Raw genomic sequence first — 24,388 nt, 5'->3', positions numbered from 1 at the left:
TGCACACACAGAAAAGAGAGGGGGGAGGAGGAAAATGAAGGGAGGGAGAAAACGAGTGAGGGGGGAGGGAGTGAGCGGACGAACAAACGATAGAGAGAGAGAGAGAGAGAGAGGTGGGGGCTGTAAGGCAAAGCAGACGGCAAATGCAAAAAGCAGAAAGAAAAAGGAGAATATAGAAAAAGGGAAGGGAGGAGCAGAGAGACATAATGAGAGAGAGAGAAAGAGAGAAACGATAGGAAGAGAATCAGAGCGAGTGTGTGTGCTTGGGGGAGGTGTGTATGACAGAGTGTGCGCGTGAGTGTGTGTGTGTGCGTGCATGAGTGTGCCGCACTGCCTGGCTGACTGAGAAGAGAGGGAGAGAGAGAAAGAAAGACCGAAAGAGAAAAGAAAGAAGCCTATAGTGGATATCCACCGGCTGGCTTCTTTTTTTATTTTATTTTTGTATTTTTTTTTATTTGGCACTGTCGCGAAAGCCGTATTCCATGCACTTTCTTGTCCACGTTTCCCACCTTTGTCTCTCCAGCAACGTTACTGGGACAGCTAGACCACTGTGAGTAGACATTGATCTGTTCGGTTCTCTCTCTATACGCTTGAGATTTTTAACCTCATCGTGAGCACAGGAGGTGTAGCGCTGCTTACCGTGTTCAGATGTCTACTACTACGCTTTAAACCTCATCTGCAGTCTCTAGTGTTTTCTTTTTCTGCTTTGTGCTGTCCATATTTGAGACTGTTGTTAATTACATGTAACACTGTACACGCAGTTTAAAGGGCACCTCATGCTTCTGAGTAAAACCGGTTTTACAGTCTCTTCTGGTTGGGCGTGTTAATGTTTTGGTAGTAGTTGTAGCTGTGACTAAGAAGAGAGGGAGAGAGTTTTGGCAGTACTAAAACTCCTGGCACGCCTCAGATTATTGCCTAAGCACGTGCTTTCTGCTGTCAGACAGGTGTGTGTTTGCAGGTGTAAGGCATATGTGTGTGTCACTTATCCAAAGAATCTGATACACATCTTGCACAGTGCATGTAATAAATAAACTGATGTTTGAAATACAAACTATCTAGTCGTTTTTTGCATGTTAAGTGCATTTTTGTGGTGGCACTATGACTATATTATGGAAGTTTTCTGTATGACTGTGTGCACGTGGGAGTTTATTGCATCACTGAAAAGAGGAAAAAGAGCCTGTTGTAATAATTGTGTGGTTTGGCTTTTTTTGAAGAGTTGGAGTGTGACCAGTGTTGGTAAGTGGGGTACTAACTCGCGCGCTCCACATCTGACACATATTTCTGAAACACACACACACACACACACAGTCTACTCAGTGGCTGGCACACAGCCCCATGGGGGTCTGACAAGACACCATCACTGAAGTGTCTAGCCCCAAACTTGCCCATTAGTAAAACCCATCAAAAGAACTGTCACAATGAAGGTACAATAAGAGGGATTTGGACATTTAGTTACAGAACTGTAAGGTGAACCCTCGGACATGTAATTCTTGTTTCAACAGTCCAAATAATTTAATATTATTCAAAAAAGTTCAAGTACTGTAGATGCTTTTACAGAATTACTTCTCAAGTCAGCAGAATACACAGTTGCATGTTTTAGTTTTAAATGGGTGATTAATTTCATTTAGCTGGTGTGGTAAGACCACAAGGTCCTCTTTTCTAAGATATGCCTTCATCTTAGACAAAACACTCTGTATTTGTCATCTGTGCAGCAAACATGTTTTTTTTTCATCCATTTCTTCACATATAAGGGCACATAAGGTATTATACACATCATTATCTTTGTCAATGATGATCACATCATCAATTGTGATAATGTGTTTCTTTTAGAGATAAATTATGACCTAAAAGTGCCAGGAAGAAGTTCTATGTAGTGTAGACATTGCCCTTTCACACTTATCTGGAATCAGTTCACAGTTTCCACAACATTCATTTAACCCTTTAAAGAAAAAAAGCACAATAGAGTGTTCAAAGATCAGCGGAGAGGATACATGAGAACCAAGAACCAGGAAGAGGTTCTCGATATGTTGATTTGGGCATTACCAGTTGTATTATAATTGTAAATATGGTTTGTATTTACATGAGACAGTTGAACATGATGCAGTCCTATTCTGCCTCCATTGTGGCCTTGAAAATGTACAGGTAGGCTCAGGTTGTTTAGTCAGAATATGCCTGGAGTTAGTGTATGTTCATAATTTGGGAATAAATTATGCTCAATGTCATAGTTTAAATTTGACAATAGACAACACTGTAGTAACTAGTGGCCATTTCATGTTATCTTTGTGGAATGTGTTTTCTTGAGAGCAGAGAGGGAGCAGGGAAATAACATGCAAAGTCCCAGGGATCTCCATGGAGCAAAGTATTATGTAGTCTTTTCTCAAATAAGGCAGCAACCTCACAGGGATGAGTCAGTCCAACACGTCAGGATGTGTTGTTAAGTTTAAAGAGGTCAATGGTAATGTCCCAATTCCGAAACCAAAAACTTTGATCTTTGTTTAAATCAGACTGCAATTGATATATTAAAACAGTGTTTTCCCTATATTTTTGTATGATGTAATAAATGCATCACAGTTACAAATGGTTTGCAAAGATAGTGTTTAATCGGATGCATGGACTCAAAACATATATGAACTGTTGGTTTGCTGAAACATTGTGAAGTAACTTATGTTTTTGCTCTTTCACAGACTGTTTCTGTGGTGGGTTCAGTGGATGGCCCCAGAGGAAGAGGCCAGATGGAAATTGGGTCCCATGACCGCCTGGATGAAGGCGTGTTAAACCAGGAGCTGTCTAATGGACTTAGCAAACATGCAGCAAATGAAGAAAATAGCTGTGATGAAGTCAGAAGTGTGGCCAGGGAGCAACACCAGCACAACTACAACGAGGGTGCTGGATGTATTTCCCAGACACCAGGCTGGGTTCCTGAGCATGCTGGGAAGTCAAATCCTGAATCTCAACAGGCTGCTTGGAGTGGCCAAAATACCAGTACACCAGTGAATGATGTGGATATGGAGGATGCTCGAACCCTGGTGGCTTTTTCTGCTTCTGTTGGCTCACTGCCACCTTTCACCAACCATCAACCTTGTCAGACACCTACAGCTCAACTGTATGAAAGGTTCAATCAGGAAATGGCTAATGGAGGTGAGAAGGCCAGAAAGAAAGGTGTGGATGGTGAGATGTACCCCCCTGAAGATCTAAACACTCTTCAGGCAGCACTGAGCAAGGCCCGTCATGGCCACAAGCCACCTAACTGCGATTGTGATGGCCCAGACTGCCCTGACTACCTGGAGTGGCTGGAGAAGCAAATCAAACTGGTGGTTAACTCCCAGGATAAAGGTTCCTGTAAGATTCCGGGTGCTCTTCCACAGCCACATACACAGAATCGTCATGCCCAATCCCAACCTCAGCAATGTGGAGGTAACCCCTCATGTGTGCAAGACACAAATCCACAACCCCATGTTAACCAGCCTTCTGCTCCTAGACCCTTTGGCCCACAAGCACCTATTCCCTGCTCCCCAACTGTTCTGTCCATAGCCAAGGAAAGAAATGTTAGCTTGCAAACAGCAATTGCAATTGAGGCTCTAACCCAGTTATCTGCCGCTGACCCACAAACCGTTGTTCCTCCAGGTGCATCTTCACCTGCAAATCACCATCAGCATCTGCCAACCTCCTACCCGCAGAGTATGCCACAAGTGGTCTCTTCATCACCTGGTCCTCTTTTGTCCTCCTCTGCTATGCCACAGTCCATACCTCTGGTACATTATCCTCAAAAGGAGCTGTCATGGGATCAGCAGAGACCTCAGTCTCGGGGTGAGGCCCCTGCACCAAACATTTTGTCTAGCCCATCTCACTATTCTTCGACATACCCATCCTCCAAGTCCCCATTTGCAACCAATCTCCGACCCCAGCAGTGGAACCAGGGGACAGGTGGAAGCTGCGAGAAAAGCTCCCCTCAGAACTCATGGATGATGGTGAACACAGATTCCCAGCCTCGTTTTGTTAACCCATCCCAAGATGGTAGAGACCCAGTGTCCGAGCTAAAGCAGCTCCTCGAAAGCACCGGCACAAAGTATACCAACTCAGCCTTCAAGTTCCCACTCCCTCAGCCCAGCATGCATGATGGTCGCAAGAGCAGCTTTACTGGGATGCCTCACATCAAGCAGGAGGTGGATGCAAAGGAGTACCTGGGCTCAGGGTGTGCAGTCGTGGGCCAAGAGGGGTTGGTAAATGGCCAGCTGCAGTTCCAGGGTCAGCAGTTTTCCCCTTCCATTAGGCACTCAACTCAGGCAGCACTACAGCAGCACCTTCATCATAAACGTAACCTCTTCTCTAATTCCCCTGCCTTCAGTCCATTAGCTCCCATGGCTTGTCAGAACCTTCGTAAGTGGTGGCCACAGACTATGCCAGAGAGTCCTGTAACCATCAAACAGGAGCACAAAGAACCCAAAAAGAAAAAGAGTGCTCAGAGTTCTCCTCTTCTCAAGCAGTCAGTGGGTGGGCTTTTTGGTCCACTTGGCACACCTCTTCCAAAACCCAAACCGATTGTTATCAAGAAGCATAAACAGAAAGCTTCCCAACCATCTTTCCTCCCACAGAAGCAGATTATAGTATCGAAACCTCCCCTCATTTCCCCAGGATGTGCAACATTCTTATCTCAGCTTGCTCCATCTCAACTAGGCATGGAAGCTGGGCTTCCCCCCTCTCAGGTGGCTGAGAGCCACCCAGCTCCAGCTCAATCTCAGGAATCCATTTTGAATAGCAGTAGTGTACCTATCTCTGAAAATGCTCTTTCTTCTTTAACCCCTGTGTCAGTCCCAGCACCATCCACCCAGAAGGTGACAGCTTGCTCAGGCCCAGCTGGGTTAAATGATAGCATCCCAACAACCAGTATCACACCTCAAACCTCTACAACACAGCAGACTCCTTCTCTGGCTGGCCTGAGTAACCTAGATCCAAAATTCGAAGAACTTATTCGCCAGTTTGAGGAGGAGTTTGGGGACACCATTTCCTCAGCTTCTGCAGCAGAGACCCCAGAGAATGACCCTGCTCAGCCAGCGGTGACCGAGTCACAACCAAACTCAGGACAAACCAGACCCGAGTCACCATTCCCAAAGCAGCCAAATAACTGCCCTGCTTTTCCCACAAATGAGCCCATGGATGAATGTCAAAAGGACGTTGCTGAAAGACTGAACAGAAACATGCCATGGCCATCTGAGGAGGTTTGTACTATCAAACAGGAAAGTGAGGAATGTGAGGTAGACGTGAAACCATCTGGGCAGCCCCTGTCTGTAGCTCAGGATGCATTTCTGGAGCAACAGCACCCCTTCATCACACCTTTCTCCCCTCCGGCTAAACGTATAAAGATTGAGTCATCTGGTGGGGTGACGGTGGTCTCCACAACTGCATGTTTGTCTGCAGACAGAGAAAGGGCAGACTTGAATACTCCCACCAAGGATATATTTCCCTCCTCCCCTTCACTTAATGGTTTTCTTGAGTCTCCATTGCGCTACTTGGACACTCCCACCAAGAACCTGCTGGAAACACCTGGGAAAGATAACCAACCTGAGTTTCCCACCTGTGACTGCGTAGGTAAGTGAGAGAATTCGATCCAGCAAAATATACTGAAGGGCAGGTTCACTCACATTCTCAAACAGAATATAGAAGTACAAAAAAATGACAACATTTAAAATTTTGCGGCAGTGTAGTACAGTGGCTCCAAACCATGATCCTGGAGGCCCCCCAACACGGCATGTTTTCCATGTCTCCTTAATCAAACATACCTGATTCAGTTAATCAGCTCATTAGTAGAGCCTCCAAGACCTGAAATGGGCGTGTCAGACATGCCAGAAACGTGGTTGGGAACCACTGGTATAGTACATCACACCACCCCACATCCACTCACATTCTACTAATCATGAGAACATGAGATCCACTTAGCTATCTCACCTAGCATTTTTCAATGCAATTTTATTTTTATTTTTTTTGCAATTTGCAAGTGCAATTCACAGGGAAGGTGGGATTAATATAGACTAAATTGACCATCAGGGTTCCATTCAGGAAGCCCCAAGTGTTTCTCTTTCAACATATAGTTTCTGCATCAACACATATCTCCGGGTATTGTTGGGCCATGTTGGAGAATGCACGCTCTATCAGGGGCCCATGCATTGCATTGCAGTCTGTTCTCTGTGCCTCTTGCAGAGGAACAATGGATTTGAAGAAAGGAGCCCATTGTAATTCTTTGGGCCAGTGCAGTGCACCGCCTTCAGTCTATGTTCAGACTGTCAGTACAGTGAGTACAGCTAGTTTCTGCAAAGGAGGCATTCACAATGAAGAGAGTCTGCTCATATATCATATGATATACTGTGGCCTGATATCAAAGAAGGGAGGGAATAGGGAGGACAGGGTGAGAAGAAATGGACTGCAACCTCTCATCTTGGGCCTCGGATTTCTTATTGTGTCACTTCAGAGGTTTTGGTTAAGTGTGTGAAATTCGCATTATGCATATGATATATAAAAATCAATATTCTTCTGCATTAAGTAAGTGTGCATTTAAGGATAGTTAAATTTTGACCTGGGCAGCACTTGTTGAAGCCTGACTGTTGCTAAGAGCAAAGGACAATAGAAGCAAGGTTTCCATAGTGAATCCTTATAGCACTCTGTCAACACCACAGGGAACACCCAGTGCAATCTGATACTTAACACACTCAAACCTGCAGCTAATGTAGTACCTTCAGTAGTCTTTATATAGATTCTGCCATGTTAGAATATTATTAGAATACTTTCTCTTTTTACCTGTCATACTTTATGCTTTTCTATGTAAAGCAATCCTTTTTTCCCATGCTGTTAGCTATTCTTACATCTATCCTTGGTGTTTTACCCTGCTGAGTAAGCAGGTAGTAAGCAGCCACTAGACGTTTTTCTCCTCACAAACACTTTTTTTGTTAGACTTTTATATAGGACGTTCCCACAAATAATTTCCTGACTTTAGTCACGCCTTTATCCCTTTATACACCCTGAGTGGAATGTGACCTTAGATTGCCTCTTTCCCAGACAAGCTCTTGGTCCCATTCTCTCTCTTGCTCACCCACACATGACTGACTCATACTATCATTCTAATGGCATTACACATTAGCGGACTAAACTGTTAATATCATTTGGATTATTAGCCTTTATTGTACAAGAGCATGTCCATGCTTTAACCTGCTTTCCCTCTCTCTCTCCCTTAGATCAAGTCCTAGAAAAGGATGAAGGTCCATATTACAATCATTTGGGATCTGGGCGAGACATGGCTTCAGTCAGACAACTGATGGAAGAGAGGTGAGAGACAACCATCAGATGTCTGAACTTTTATTGTTTCGGGTATTATTCCATAATGTCACCTTCACAGCTCTTGATGTAGTCAAACACAGCCTACAGGGCCATGTGGGATCCTACTTTTAAAATCAAGATTTGATAACACTTTATTTTTTACAGTCCCTTTTGACCATTCTGTTGACAATGGTCTCATTAGATCTGTAACTTTTCCGGGTTCAAATCCCGGACGAGCCCCCAAAATCTGTTACAGGTCCCTGGCAGGCGGGAAGACAGTAAGCGGTAATCAACCTGACATTAAATGTCTCTTAACCCCGCCACTCTACTAATAGTCTACTTACATTCTAATAAGAGTTAGTAGAAATAGGCGCAATGTTACTTATAGTCAACTGAATGTGTTAAAGGGACCATCAGAATAAAGTGAAACCAGGCAGGAAAATCACAAAAACGAAATGGAAAAACCGAAGTGTGTTCCTATTGGATTCTTTCCTGATCTACCTATTAGAACGGTATAATTAGCTGGAGAAACTATTTTGAAAGTTGCACTCAAAGGTCAGCTTGCTTTTTCTGTAGCAGTCGCATTTCTGTTTTGTCTTTTTTTTTTTTTTTTTTTTTAGTAACGTGTTACCAAAAAAGTAACTGGAAGAAGAATATTCTTATCAATCAGACAAACTCAAGTGAAAATCCATTTATAGATACGACTATATTTTCTATGTTTGAAACAGTTTTAAACTTCAAAAGTCACAGAGGACTACTACTACCCCCACGCGATTTGCTTTAAGAGTTCCCTAGTGACCCTGTCATTGTTCTATGAGAGTTGTTTGGAAGCTCTGGCAGTTGGATCCTGGCAACAGATTCTTAACCAGCTGAGGATAAGCATCTCTCTTTCCTGCCATTTGCTCTCCCTTCACCCCCTCCTCCCACCTTCCTTCTCTATGATCTTGTCCCCAGGGAATTCCTGACCCAGAATCCAACAGGAGTAACAGGAAATATGGGCATCAGCAGATCCACACAGGGGAGAGACAGGGAGACAATCAATAACAGGGCAAGAGATAAAAAAATGTAGAGTATATTAAAGAAGGAGGTGAAGTGACGAAAAGGGTTAAAAATTTAAGCAACAACCGGTTGAGTATCCTGTAGTTTATTTATTTTTGTTTTGTTCTTTCGAATACACGAGTGCTGTCATGCAGGGTGTATTTGTGACTATGGACCACAAAAGCGTACATTTTTCAATAAATAATTTTTCCATTTGAAGTATGGTTTGTTAGGAGGAGAATATTTGGCCAAGATACAACTATTTGAAAAACTGGAATATGAGGGTGCAAAAAAAATCTAAAATTGAGAAAAGTTGTCCAAATGAAGTATTTAGCTATGCATATTACTAATAAAAAATTATGTTTGATATATTCATGGTTACAAAAAAAATATATTTACTTAATATCCTAATGATTTTTATCCTAAAAGAAAAATCGATAAATTTGACCCATACAATGTTTTGTTAGTTATTGCTACAAATATACCTGTGATACTGATGACTGCTTCTGTGCTGCAGGGACACATTTGTTAAAAACATAAATGCTTTTACTCAAGTTAATTTACCGTATATGAAAATACTTAAAACTTTATTTACTAATATTTTAATGGTCCTGTAGAGGAATATGAAAAGCTCCACATGGTGTTGACCCCCTGTCCCCTTTGTTGACCCATTTGGACCAAGCAACTCCACCTTTGCTGACCTCTGGTACACTTGTCCACTCTTGTTGCTTTATTTGAGAGCTGATTGAGGACATAGTAGCTGTATTTCTAAAGCCGAGTCATCTCCTCTGAGATAAGGGGGAGCTGGTGGGTAGAGGAAGAACCTTCCCTTTGTTTGTCCGTCAGACAGTGACTATAGCCTCCTTAAGCCTAAGCCTGACCCTTTTGTGACCTTTGACCTCATAGCCCACCCCCGTGGATCTTTGAAGCTTCTCTTTCTAGACTGTGTAGTTACAACTGAACAGTATTTATATTTAGCACATACTGCTGTCCTGTCATGTTTCAAATACTTTATTGAGGTAACTTTCAGAATCATTCGTCACATCTTTTATTATTAAATTTTGCATAGCTATATGACATGAAAACACTGGCATCTAACAATGCTTTCAAAAAACATTTAATCTTAAAATAGAGCAAATATCAAACTATTATTAAAGAATGTGTCCTATTCTGTGTCCTAAACATTGAGGTCTCATATTTTAGAGCAGTCAATGCAATTTGCGAAAGAAATCAATCAAATCTGTGTATGTGTGGAAAATATTCGGATTTAATTCCTTTGTTATCGTTAACATTTTCATAACCGACTGTAAATAATAACTTTTTTTTTCTCTCAGCAGCTGCAACAGATTTCAGTTGCATTATTTTAATTAAAGAAAATGTATTTAATAAAATTACATAATTCCGCTAACTAGTTACTCCCCAACTTGTGTGTAAACTTTAGAACTGAGTATCACAAAATGTATAACATGCACGTGGAACTGTTCAATAAATACATTGATGTATCACAGTATCATAATTCCATCATTACTAAAAAGTTAACCAGACTCAAACTGCTTAAATCCTTTGTTTTGATATCTACATGCATGCAACAGAGTCTTAAGTGGGTGTATAAAGTGACTTAAATGTGTCTTGGTTAAGATTGAGGAGGGCTGTTGTTTTCAGACTGTGATTGGAGTTTGTCACTCAGCATCTGTGAACTCTTTATGGCAGGTATGGGGAGAAGGGCGAAGCCATTCGTATTGAGAGGGTGGTTTACACCGGGAAAGAAGGAAAGAGCTCTCAGGGATGTCCCATTGCTAAGTGGGTAAGTGTGCAAAATATTTCTAAAAGCATTGGGTTGGATTGAGCCAAGTGGGCATGTTTCTTAACACACAGAGTGCACTGTATTTAATTTGTAACACCACAGCAGTCAAAGAGTTCCCTTTGACTGATTACTGATTACTTAACATTGTGAGTTCTGCTTTGCTGCTATACACACCTACAGCTCAATATCTGTTATATGCCTGTATAAATACTGACTGTCTGTCTCTCTGTAGGTGATTCGTCGCAGCAGTGACAAGGAGAAATTGTTATGCGTCGTAAAGCAACGGCCTGGGCACCACTGTGCCAATACTGTTATTGTTGTTGTCATCTTGGCCTGGGAAGGTGTGCCCCGTGCTCTGGGAGATAAACTCTACAAAGAAATAACAGAAACCCTCATCAAATACGGCAACCCCACCAGCCGTCGCTGTGGACTCAATGATGAGTGAGTTTCCAACACAAACTATGTTTTTGACTGATATGTTTGAACAGATGATATGTTGATGACTGTGATGTTGGACTTAATGTGGGTCATATATATATATATATATATATATATATATATATATATATATATATATATATACGGCTGGTCACATGCATCAAGTGGAGTTGTTTTTGTTACTTGCATTTAGGTTGCATTTTTAAGATTTTTGAGAGTTTAAATAAGTATGAAATAATAGTTTGTGTAAGTCACATTTTTGACATATTGCAAAGGTCCTACTTCATATAAATTACATTTAATCACACACTTTACACAAGCGTAATCATATGTGCTCCCTATATGCATCTTTCATAAGACTTATGAAAGCTCCCAATGCTTGAATCTACTGTATTCTTCTCGCAAAGCATGATTTATAGTAAAAAAGGATGTCATCTATTGTAATCATTAAATTCATTGTGGATGCCTTTTGCAGTCGAACCTGTGCATGCCAAGGGAAGGACTCAGAAACCTGTGGAGCTTCCTTCTCTTTTGGCTGCTCCTGGAGCATGTACTTCAATGGGTGCAAGTATGCTCGAAGCAAAACCCCTCGCAAATTCAGACTGCATGGAGAGCACCCCGAAGAGGTTAGTTTTACATAAAAATGTGTTTCTTTTTACAAGCCTAATAAAAATATATTTTGCAACTTACAGTGCATTCAGGCTATCAATTTTTACATATCATGCGTTCCCGGGGAATCGAACCCCCAACCTTGCACTTGCTTGCTTGCTAGCGCAGTGCTCTACCAGTTGAGCTACAGGAACGGTATTATAATTGTATTAAATTATATATAATTAAAGTTTAAATGCATTCAAATATGAATGGAATCATTTTTACAACTGTATTTCTCTTTAAATATAACTACACGGTGTGTGTTGCATTACATTTACTCGCTAAAAATAGGTCTTAAATTTAGTATCAAATGCTACACCAAATTTACAAATAAAAGCATTTGAAGCTGTTGATTTTGAACTGGCAGATGAACTTGCACCATGTTTATTAAATAACTTATGGTCACGTGTTACTTTTATAAGACTTTACGCTGTGAAATGAACTGGACGACATTGAGTTATTCCCAAACTCTGTAAACAATAGCCTTTTACCGTTCACGATGGTTTTAAGTAAACACATTTGCAATAATTTATTTTTTCCGTACAGGAGGACAATCTCAGGGATAACTTCCAAAACTTGGCCACACATGTGGCCCCTGTGTATAAGAGACTGGCTCCCCAGGCCTACAGTAACCAGGTTTGTTTTATTCGAAATTTCACGCTATGCTGAATGGTGCACTGTTTATGCCATTCATTAACATTAAACCAAACCACGTTTCTGCTAATTATGGACCTTGTAGCTTTGGTGGGATTTCAGGTGATCAAGAAGTTTTTCTTTATTTGTATACCAGTGAATTATGCTATCAGGAAGGGTTACAGAAACTGAATTAATAACTTGTTTATTTTAAATAATTATTGCATTTTTCTGTTATTTAGTGTGTAAATGAGAAGATTGCTTCAGATTGTCGGTTGGGTTTGAAGGAAGGACGGCCGTTTTCAGGAGTCACTGCATGCATGGATTTCTGTGCCCATGCTCACAAAGACCAGCATAACCTCCACAATGGCTGCACAGTGGTATGTTATGTATCATTTATGATCATGTGCCGTTAAACCCCATCCTGTACATAGAAAAGAAAAGGCTTCACTTGTCAAATTTAGACATGTGTTTGTGTACCATAGGCAGTAGGATATTTACCCTATATATGGGCCTTATTAGCTGGCCTTACACTGCCTAATTTCATTACTTCCAGGTGTGCACTCTTACGAAAGAGGACAATCGCAGAGTGGGCACACTCCCAGAAGACGAGCAGCTGCATGTGCTTCCGCTATACAAGATCTCTTCAATCGATGAATTCGGAAGTGAGGAGAACCAGCGTCTCAAAATGCAGACAGGAGCCATTCAGGTGCTCAATAACTTCCGCCGACAGGTTAGAAAACTTCCAGAACCTGCTAAATCCTGCCGACAGCGTAGGTTGGAGGCCAAAAAGGCTGCGTCGGAGAAGAAAAACAGGAAATTGCAACTTGCAGAAACCCCAGAGAAGACTGTCAAGATGGAGATGCACCACATGGAGTCACCCCACCCTCAGCATGGCAATAAAGGTCAGTTGTGAGATATCAGTTTATCTCTATATGCATAAACCAGCTCATGTAAAATTTGAAAAAGGTAGTTAAATTAATGACTGTTTAAAGTAAAGTACTACTATCTTTTTCTTCTTTGTCTGTTATCTAGCTATTCCAAAACAAGAGGTGAACCAACCATTAAAAAAGAGCCTGTCGACCGCTTCCAGCCCTTCAATGGAGCCGTACGTGGCTACCCAGCACTAGGAAACGGCAAGACACCCTCTGATCCCCGCAGCATGAACAGTTCATTCTCATTCCCTGGTAACTATGCAAGAGGTCACATCCCAACCAATGGCCAACCTCCTGCGCAGAGCCCCATCAATGGCTTTCACCCCAACCTCCAAGAAATACGCTATGGTTATTACAACTACCCTCCCAGTGCACTTTTTCCTCCTGAGCTCTTGGGATATAATAATGGATCATGGCCCAAAGCTGGAGAAGCCTCTGCTGTACCATTTGACCAGAAGCCAGATGTTCAGAGTCTCCAAGCCAAGCTGGCACAGGCCTATACCAGCCGCCCACAGCAACAAATGGCTGATGCATCCATTCAAGGGTACCCACACCCTTCAGAGTTTTCCCAGTCTCCTGTTCCACCCAGTCGTACTCCATCCCTGGAGCAGACACACCGCTCTACGCCCATCATCAAGCAGGAGCCCATGGATGTGCCACTGTATGATGGCAGATTGGATGGCCAAGCTCAAAGCTGCCCCTCCACTCCCAGTACCACGCCAAAACCCGAAGGCTGGCCTGGGCACAAACCAAACGGTAGCATTATCCCTAAAGGCTGGGATGGAAATATCAGACCAGGTCCGACCAATTCGCCTTTCACTCCGGACAAGCAGAGGCTCCACCAGCAACATGAACACCCTCAGTATCTACAGCAGCAACAATGGAATTCCTATTCCTGCCCTAACACTCCAATGTCATCCCCTTCCCCTTCTCCGTCCCCATCCCTGAAAGCAGGTCCATCACCTGCACCTTCTCCACACCTGTCCACCCCAAGACAGTGGGGTAGCCCTTCCCCTAGTCCCCAACCTAAAGCGTGGGGTCCATACGGACCCATGTGTTATGGCACTGGTGGCATAAGGCAAGGCAGCCCTGCTGGTGCTTTCCCCGATAAAATGCTCTCCCAAGCAGGTGAGAATTGTGGCTCTGCACCTTTGGGACTCCAGGAGAAAGCCTGGAAATCTGGTGGTGGATTGGCAGCAGGGAACACACCATCTCCAGCTCCTGAGGGACGCTTGTTTCCCGATGCGCTGCAAAAGTCAGATAATCAGGCGTGTTGGGACAGTGAGGCAGAGACCCAGAGTGAACGTGACGCCAAGGAGGAAGAGGAGTGGTCAGACAGCGAACACAACTTCTTGGACCCCAACATTGGCGGAGTAGCAGTTGCCCCCACTCACGGCTCAATCCTGATCGAATGCGCCCGGCGGGAGCTTCATGCCACCACGCCACTCAAAAAGCCTGACCGCTCACACCCGAGCCGCATATCCCTGGTCTTCTACCAGCACAAGAACCTGAACCAGCCGTGCCACGGTCTGGCTTTGTGGGAGTCCAAAATGAAACTCCTAGCCGAGCGAGCGCAACAGCGGCAACAAGAAGCAGCTCTTTTGGGTCTCTCACAGGAAGACATTAAGGCCTACGGGAAAAAACGCAAGTGGGCGGCTGGATCGGCGAGCCCATCCACTGGACAAGCCAAGGACAAACGAGAGGGTGTAGTGACACGGATGGCGCCCACACAGCATACCACCACCATGGTCACAGTTTCACCCTACCCATCCACACACCTCACTGGTCCTTACAGTCGATTCGTGTGAACTCTTGTAGACTGTCGCCCCCTGGAGCCAGAGATGGGAATAGAAATGATAAGCTGGCTCCTTTACCATTTGCTTCCCCTCTTCTAGCTCCAACAGCTCTCTCAGGCCACCAGGGAGGGAGAATAGAAGACGGGGCACTTTTTTCACTTTTTTTTTCTTTTACCTCAAATTTTGACAGCAGTTTGGGAACACCCCAAACGGACATGCTGTCAATGGTGCTCTTGCTCTCTCCAACGTGGGAGGGATTTCCATAGCTACCCCTCCTTAAGTGAATTTGATTATTCTAATTATTATTGCTCTATTATCAATATTATTACAATTGCTATTGTTACTGTCAACGTTGATATTACAGGTATTGTTATTATATTATGAAGATTAATATTTTTATTTGAATGTTATTGTTTTTTCATCATTGTTGTTAATATTATGATTTTTTCTGCCCTCTCTTGACTAAGAAGACCTCCTTTCTTCATTCTGGCTTGTTCATTGTGAACATGAGAAGAAGCTAATCAGCATTTTTGTTGCGCTTTTTGCCTCTCCCACCCCCACCAACCTCTCTTTACTGATGAAGCGCCTTCACATCATTGCAAGTCACATTTCTCTGGCTGCATTAAGGCATCTTTGCGCTAGTCACTGAACATGTGACCAAGAAAGAGAGGACCAGACACCAACTTGGGCCTTTCTGTTTGGTGCCACTCTGATGAAATCTGTAAAGTTTCTCATCCCTTCAAATGGTGCTTATTTTCGGTCTCAAGTGTCTCTAACTTTGCCCTCACAATACAGAGGCAGGTGCAGGACCTGGGTGCTTTTTAGCAGCAGATGTCAGTCTTGGTTCAGCCTTCCATTGTGTCACCTGATTGGTGCTGATTCATTTGCCTGCAGTTTCATTGGCCATTATTCACTGCCCATTTTACATGTTCAGACTAAGGTGCTGATAGTGCTAGCAAAAATCCACCTTAATCGAACCGCCCTAAAGAGCTGCAGATAACCCACCGTGGGTCTTAAGCATATGATTTCCACAATCCAGACTTGGCTCAAACAGGGAATTCCAAAAGTTTTATTGGCTTGAAAATTCAGCTTGATTCACCTAGATGTGTTCAGATTGACTGTAGAGTGTAGAGTTGAGACTTGGAACTGCAGTAGGTAAGAAAAACTGCCATTACAGATGAGTATCTATAGATTTGTAACATCAGCGTATCTGGTTGGTTTTAGATACGCACCACCGGCTCTGTGTAAACTGAACACGTCTTCCATTTCCTGATTTATCTGTTGTTACCCATTTGTGATGATGAGTCAGATATTTTATGACCCTGCTGGTTACACCCGGTTACACCCACCAGCCTAACGGACAGAGCACATTTCTTGGAGTTGGTGCTACTATGAGCCTTTATGCTCCTCTAAAGTTGCCCTCTCGTTACAAGCAGCCCTCCTCTCTCTTTTTGCCCAGAGACATCACCTATACCTGGAATTCATGGTGCTGAATGGAAATGCATATGGTTTTGGCTCAGTAGTTTGTGCGGATGCATGCATAACTACATAATGCACGTGTGTGTGTGTGTGTGTGTGTGTGTGTGTGTGTGTATGGATTCCTAAACTGGTTAGAATGTATGTGAATGCCTGTCTGTGAGCTACATACAGAGAGCAATGCAGGGCTGCTGCTGGTTTACACAGGGCTGTAAGATGCTTGACACTCACAGAGAAGATCCTGGTGCTCATTAAGTTGTCCTAAAGCTCTTTACCTCATGTTGTACAGACACTGGTCCCAGTCACAACATGCTACAGACACACGGGCGCTACAGACTGCAGGCTTGCTGCCTACATCCACATTCATACCTACTTTTTTATTCTTATTTATTATATAATGATGATTATTGTTATTGTGATTTGCTGTCATTTTTTTTTTTATGATGATTTTTTTTATTTTTTTGGTTTGTTTGTTCATTTTAGAGAAATTGTAAATATCGAAGAGAGGATTTTATAAAAGCACTTTTAATCTTGATTTTAATGAGGAAAAAAAAATAAGAACGGATTATTGACAACTTGAAACCTAGTTTGTGTTTTAATGGAATTTTATTGGGAGAGATAGAAATGTAAATAGGTAAATATTTAGGTAAGATTATTTAACTGGTGAGGGATGATGGCCTAATCATGAATGATTCCTGAATTTTTAGTCTTCAGTTGTCTGTATGTCAAGCCGTCAACAACAGACCACGAAGCAGGATGTTTTGTCGGTCTACTCAAGATACTGCTGTCCTTCTTTTCATGAGTACTGTACTTACACCAATACCTCTGTACTACCATCATCACCGGCTTCCTTCCCCTGCATCTGATCCACGTCTAGAAACCAGAAACTAATGGAGAACAAAGAAACTAATGTGAACTTGTTGAATAATGCGGTTCGCAAGCATTCAGGACTCGCTTTTTTCTGTTTTGTAATGAAAGGGAGTGAAAGTACATCACTTTTACATAAAAAAAAAAATTGGCCATAGAACTGAAAAGCTTATCTTGTGACCGCTTTCAGTTGAAAACTCTCGGTAGATCATGTTATGCTCATTACTTTTGTTTCTTTGATTAAATATTGAGTGGGGCGAGTCTTCCAGAGCTCTGAGTCTGCACTGACATTATATTATCCTGATTGTCACTTGTTCTTAGAGATGTGAGAGATACCCCTATGTTTAAAAAGCTGAGTTTCAAGACCGTTCTTGAAGCCCGGTGCGGTTATATTCACCCTAAATGGCTTTTGAACCATGGTGCTACCCCATAGAGTTCACTGTGGAAAGACTCTTGGCAAACAGTTCTTTGGGCTCTTAAATTGATACGTGTTTTGAGAAGAAACCTATATGGTGCTGATCATTTTTAAACCTTTTTATGTAGTTATTTCTGAAATGACATTTCGCGATTTTAAAAAAGAAAAGAAAAAAAGCACTCCATTTGATCCAGTTTCCATTTTTAGGTACTTGAAGAGCATGATGGCAGGCAGAGGAATAGGTACTCTCGTGCTTTTGATGTGAATAGACTGTTAATTCAATATTCTGGTGCTACTGTACCTGAACTGCCCAGAGAAACCTTTTTACCCGTTTTTGTCATATTATTGGATATTCTTTTTCTTCTTTCTTTACTCACATCTACCTTTTGGCCACGGTGTCACACACACACACACACACACACACACACTACTCTGCCCCTCTATCAGCACTCACTGTTAAAGAGTATCAATCATGCCCAGTTTTAAACATCAAAAGGACACAATGTCTAAAGAAGAAAAAAAAAAGGAAAAAAGAAAGAAAAAACTGGCAGCTACATTCCTTTATGAGTAAAAGATTGTTCTTGGTTCTATTTTTCATGTTGAGTATGCAGTATGTAAAAAGTGTTCTCTTTTGTTTGGTCTCTCTCCTTGTAGCTGTATGGTGTATTATGTGAATACATAGTGTATGTGGGAAAAGCCACAATACTGTTTTATGTTCGAAACTAAGAAAAAGAAATAAAAATAACAAATATCAAGGAAGTTTGTGGAAGCGTTTACTCATTTACTTTCTGCCAGATTACCAATCCTGACTTCATTCTCTTCATCACAGAAGACTACAGATTTGTTTTGTATGACACATTAATTGTAAGACTAACATTAAAACCAGTCAGTTTTAACATGAAATGACTGAAAGCCTATCCAGGACTGCCTCATTTTTTTATTAGAAATAGCAACGAGCTGTATTTTGCTGCAAGCCCACACGATGGCAACAGATATCTATGTGTACACAGCCCAGTATTGTGGATCATTTTATCAAGTTGTCTCTGTTCAAATTATTATATGATCTCTTTCCTGGAATAAAAACTACATATAGATTATTAAAGCTGTATAAAATGATTAGATCTAACAATTTTCATTCTCATTAAAATGCCTGATTTTTTAGTGTGAGAATTTAGTGTAAGAACTAGTGTGAGAATTCCCCACAGCCTCATAGTTATATATTTTTTAAACAAGTCTGACTATACCATGGTCTGTATTAAGACTGTAGTATTCGAGTATTCTACCAAATATTCCATCGATTAATCAAGTAATAAGATAAAATGTGTTTTTCCTTAATTAAAGTGCAAGAGAAAATAAGACTCCTGGGTCTTTTAAAATGAACAACTAAGTTTCCTTTTTTAGAAAAAAACCTATTTTTATTTTTTCAATGCATACATCAAAAATAAACATTTAATTATTACCCATTGTTTCTCTGTCTGTACTTGTACTGTGAACAATGACAAGAAAGTTGACCAATGAATTAAGTGCATTTAAGTGCCATTCAGTTGGGGTTTTAATTAAATAATTTTCTGAGATGCACATTAAACATTAAAAACATTAATTGAATGTATCTTTTAATTATTGAAAATTAACTTAACTTTTTGGTAAACAAAGGGGATTTACTATTTTAAAAAAACATGGAAGAAATGTTGTGTGATTAAACCTTAAAAAAATAATGTTTTATTTATTTATTTTTTGGTAGTAGGCTATGTACATTCTGCTGATCATCTTCATTCACTGTAAATGCATGACCTCAGATACTTTACATGGTTTTCATTTGCTAGCTTAATTAGTCTTGACTTGAACTAGACAGCATGCTTTCATATCATCTGCACAGCAGTGTACATTTCCAGTTTCCATATCTGAGATCCATGTTTCATGCAGCAGTGAGAACAGTGTGTGGGAAATTTCTATGATTTAGAAGTATTTGTGCTTTGAAGTACAGAAATAGCAAGGCAGGGGTTAAATGTGTATACTGTACTCTCACATGATCCTTTAGAAATCATTCTAATATGCTGATTTATTATCAGTGCTGGAAACTGGATTCAGGATCTATGACGAATAAATTTTTTTAAAATGTAAATGTCAGTAAATGTTTCTTTTTTGAAAGAAATAAAACTTTTTATTCAGCAAGGATGTGTTACATTAATAAGAAGTGATAGCAAAGATTAATACTGTTAATATTTTGAATAAATGCTGTTCTTTTTAACTTTTTATTCATCAAAGAATCCTGAAAAAAGTATCACAGTTTCCCAAAAAATATTTGGCAGCACAAGAGTTGATAATTATAATAATGAATCATCATATTAGAATTATTTCTGAAGATCATGTGACTCTTTATAATGGAGTAATGATGATGGATATTCAGCTTTGCATTACAGAAATAAATTATGGATTTAAAGGATATTAAAATGAAAACCATTATTTTATATTGTAATAACATTTTACAATATTACTGTTTTTGTCCTGTATTTTTGATCAAATAAATGCAGCCTTGATGAGCAGAAGAGACTTTTTTAAAAACATTACAAGTCTCACTGATGTCAAACTTTTGAGCGGTAGTGTGTACACACACACACATTTTTATACATACATACAAAAGGCTTTGTTTAAGATACATATAAAAGAAGCTAAAAAAATATATTAAATTGCAATAATTATTTTTATTCATTATAAGAGCTATACCAACGTGTTGTGAAAAGGTTCTAACAATTAATTTTCAGGAACCACCAATTTAAAACTCTAGAGGACTGAAATATTACAGAATCCCAGTAATGACCCACACAGAATCTATCCATCCATCCATCTATATATATATATATATGCAGCATGCACAGTTACTGTAGATAGCTCTATGTACAGTAACTTTACTCAGCTGTGTGTGCTTTTATCTTTTATCTGTGGTCCAGCACTCTCGCTTAGAAACCCTGTCTCTTTCTGACGACAATTATCGTTTGTTTACACTGTAAAATTACTGACGAGAGCGAGTGCCTTCCTAAAACCCAGAATAATGACCAGCACCAGGAATAAAAGCCCAAGGGAAATTGGGCTAGTTGTCAGTTTTTACCACACTTTCTGAATAGCAGACCAGATTCAGCTTCTTCAGGTTGAGGATTTAGCATGGAACTACTAATCTGAAATGTTGAAATGGCTTTTAATTGGATGTGAATAATGTTGATGCTCTGAAAGGCTTCTCAGGGCATTCAGTGTGTGCTGTTGCTGTGTATCCATTTCAGACAGATGGGTGAAATCACACCTGAACAAATAGTTCTGAATCAGTGTCTATAGGGAGGTTTTCAATAGAGCTTGTGTTCTGTATCAGAGATGTCAGATGTGTACTGAGACTTACGAGTTTTTCTTTCTGACGTTACCAGTGACACTTACCATAATTACTGAACTGAAATAAATCAACACTTAAAATGACTTTAGCTAAATAATCTAAAATTAGCAAAAACATGTTTTCTAAAAAAATCTGAAAACTATTTTTTTTTATCAATTACTTCCCAGGTGAAAAAAAACTGTTTCCATAATGTACTTAAAGAGTATTATTTTCACGCATGCACTAATTTTATTCTTAATACACTGAAAATTATTATTTAGTACTTCCTAAGATAATAAGATCATCTAAGTGTACTCTTAAGTGCTATTTTGGGACACCATGAATATTAACTAAAATGTGCTTTTAACATACTTTCCAAAAAGAAAAAAAAAAAAGAAAAGAAAAAGTTGTTTATGTTCAAAGCCTTCTTCATAATAGACACATGTGGGCAGTTTTGCCTCATTGAACTAAAGACAAATATTTCTGCTGATGGATAAAAATATTAAATCCAACAGTTTCAGTGCGATGAAGAAACTAACTAAATATTTTCAAGATGCAATGCATGCTGGGAACTTGTGCTCGATGTAAAATCACTGTTCAGAAGACTCAATGTGAAAAGTTAAAAAGTTAAACAATGGTGACATATTAAAAAGATAAAAATGATTCATGCATGACACATTTTCTTAATTACTGTGGATATCTTAAATTCACAAGTTTATGGTGGCTATATATTGCAAGCAAGAAAATTGATTTCTGGGTCAAGTTCAGCTGAATGAAGAGGCAATGCAGAGAAGATGCAGATTTTTACAATGAACTGGTCATAAACATGTCATTATGATTATTTCTGTGGGCTTTGCAAATGCTTTCATAGACTTATATCTGTATGAGGATCCTCACAGTTGATAAAGAGCATGAAATCATCATTATTGTGCTGTAAGTGACTCATGCTCTATATATGAGAGATGATAGGTATAATGAAGTCATGTGATATGATTTAATATAGCTAAGAATGAAAAAGACCGGAATGTATACTGAAAGATGTTCAGAATTCAAAAACGTTTTCTTTTTTTCTTTCTTTCTTTCTTTCTTTCTTTCTTTCTTTCTTTCTTTCTTTCTTTCTTTCTTTCTTTCTTTCTGTGCATCAGTTTTTCGATCCTGTTTCAAACACATTGACAGATGTTGTGTTGCACTATGAAATGTTGCATGAAAAAAGCTGCATAAACGTATGCTTGCATACTTCATGGAAACAAATCACAGTAACCGCTTTGAAGATCAGATCACAAATAGGGATGAAAATACATGCAAAATAAAATGACATACCAAAGAAATCAAGGAGGATCTGGAGGGAAGTGTTGGAATATAAATTGCTGTGCATAATGCATTATATCTTGATTCAAGCTTGCTTAAAATGGCGTCAATTTCTGAGAATGTTTTTCATGCATTATTTTTGTATTTACGTTTTTTTTTTTTTTTAGGCAGAGATAAAACATTGAGTATATATTATGCATGTGTGTGGCTATCTTATCTATCTATATCTACATACATGCACACATACACAGTATAAACAGTACCTGCTGTTTTGTTTGTGTGTGTGTTTCAACAATGATAAGAAATGACGGCTCTGAAGGATCACGTGACATTGAAGATGCTGCTTAAAGATAGATAGATATGAATATAATATTTTTTACATTTGTGTAAGATTGGATTGCAGAAAGTGATGTCATAATCCTTATTTAAGGCTAGTTTTAAACTAGCTCATGTTCATGCTTCTGGATTATTTTAGTAAACCCAGAATGAAAGTTCTATCATCATTTATTCACCTTCATCATGTTCCAGCATCCTCGTGTCTTTCTCCAAAGTAGACAGAACAACAGTTTATAACGAGGACGGAAGCAAAATAATTGTGTTTCGAATGACTCCCACACTATATTTTATATAATGTAGTATATCTAGCAGTTTTCTCTAAAGAACATAGGGTACCTTTTATGCTTTATAAAATGTAAAGGGACATCAGTTTGTACCCTGTTTATGGAAAGTGGCACAGATATTATTTAATCTTTTATAAATTATTTCTCATTAAAGTGGTCATGAACTGAGAAAACAAAATTCCCTTGATCTGTTAACATGTAACAGGTCACTGTGCCATTAGTCTCGTGTAGCCAGAGCTTCAATCTGACAGCTGAAGGTCTGGGATGTATTGGCCAAGCCCCGCCCATGAGGTTGGACTGACATCTCAAACAACCAATCACAGTTCGTTTTGTTCAGCGTCACGTTTCAAGGCTTGAAAATGTCACCACAATAACAGACCGGTGTGTAAAACTCTCAGATGTATTTATAAGATTCTAGGCTGCGAACAACATAAAAAACATCCTATACGTTTCAGATCTCATCACTTTCTCCTTAAATGAGCTTATTTCAACCGTTTCAAGGTAACACACAGACTGCATGTGTGATGATGAGGACTCGTCTGTGAAACTCTCAGCTTTGAGCAATCACAAATGCACAGACGGAAACGGTCTTGACTTGTCAGAAAGCCTCGGTGATCTTCATAAAAACATCAAACAGATGGCATGTGGGATTGTTTGCAATAAAACATTAAATATGAAGAGAGAGACAAAGTCCAGTTTAAGACAGATTCACAAAGGCTCCCCTGAACTGTGAAATAGACTGCCAGAAAATGACTGACTTTCTTTCTTTTCTTTTTTTTAGTTCTCTTGGTTATGTTTCATAAAGAAACTTTATCCTAAAAATGCAGTGTAAGATCTAAATTTAATGTGGATCACATAGTTAATCTTGAACTTTCCTGCATTTGATTGCAGACTTGTATCTGAGCTAATCAGAGCAGGGAGAGCTCTTTCTGACAGATATGTAAAAAACTGCAGCTTCTCACCATTTCATCTCATCTTCATCTTCATCTTGGAGAAACAGCTAAAGGAAAGAAAGAGATCCAGTCTTCTTTAATGATGAAAACCACTTGATACATATGAAATGTTTTTGACTCACATTCTCCTGAATTATCTCAATGCAACTACTGTTTTTAATCATGAATTCCAGTGCGATGCTTTTAACAGGGAATGAATGAGTGAGCTAAGATGGAAGCAGCTATATATTTAATATTTAACAACTGTTTTATGATAGAAATGTAAAATCATCAGTAGTAGTATTTTTTGTCAAGTTCTGCCGATTTTAATTAAAATGATTAGATTGGTTTCAACATTTCAAGGTAGCCTATTCTGTTTTAAATATAATGCATACTCATAATTAATAACACAAATATTAGTCTGAAGTTCATTTAGCAGGGCTACTCATCAATGGTCAAAATAAACACCTTGAATTAGTTTTGCTATGAGCTATTTAAAGCAGAAAAATGCACTGGAAACGCACCATGCAAGAGGAATGGGTTAAAATCAATAAAAGGAAATAAATAATTATATTGGTTGGTTTTCAAGGAGTGTGAAGATGCCTGAGGATATTTTGTGTGATAAAAGTGAGTAATCTCACCTGGGCTTTAAATCCACGATAGCTGTAATTGGACTCATTCATGTTTTATTTATTTTAGCAATGCAATAATAATAATAATAATAATAATAATAATAAAGATAAAAATTTTATACTTTTTGATCACAATTTCAAATGCATATAGACACCCATGTTCTTTGTTGATTTAACAAA

At 39.7% G+C, this 24,388-nt stretch overlaps 1 pseudogene; it reads left to right on the top strand.

Annotated features, from left to right (window-relative positions):
- Positions 1-18,117, top strand: part of LOC113048945 (methylcytosine dioxygenase TET3-like) — a 40,881-nt pseudogene extending 22,764 nt beyond the window's left edge.
- The last annotated feature ends 6,271 nt before the right edge of the window (positions 18,118-24,388 follow it).

Source organism: Carassius auratus, chromosome 30, assembly GCF_003368295.1.
Source record: "Carassius auratus strain Wakin chromosome 30, ASM336829v1, whole genome shotgun sequence".
Classification (NCBI taxonomy): domain Eukaryota; kingdom Metazoa; phylum Chordata; class Actinopteri; order Cypriniformes; family Cyprinidae; genus Carassius; species Carassius auratus.
Note: the sequence above shows the minus strand (reverse complement) of the source record. Positions and strands in the feature narration are given on the sequence as shown.